Here is a 295-nt window from a genome sequence, read left to right on the forward strand (position 1 = left end):
CCTCGTTCAATGGGGGGCGGGCACGCTTGCTGGTAGCACGTGATTCCAGGGCGGGGCTGTGGAGCCTGCGGGCGGGCGGCACGTGACTCAGATCCCGTTTTGGAGCCTGAAGGCAGCACGTGATCCGAGGGAGGCTTCTTGGGCGGACGGCCACGTGACTGGGGCGGGGCACTCGCTCACGCCACAATATCCAACAGCAAGTGACGGACGGCCGCTGGAGGGCGTGGCAGGCGGCGGGGGGATTAGGGCTTGGGACCAGAGTCAGGGGAGGAGGTTGTGTCTTCACTGCCTCCAA

This window comes from Tupaia chinensis, unplaced genomic scaffold (genome assembly GCF_000334495.1).
Source record: "Tupaia chinensis unplaced genomic scaffold, TupChi_1.0 Scaffold145208_1, whole genome shotgun sequence".
NCBI lineage: Eukaryota > Metazoa > Chordata > Mammalia > Scandentia > Tupaiidae > Tupaia > Tupaia belangeri.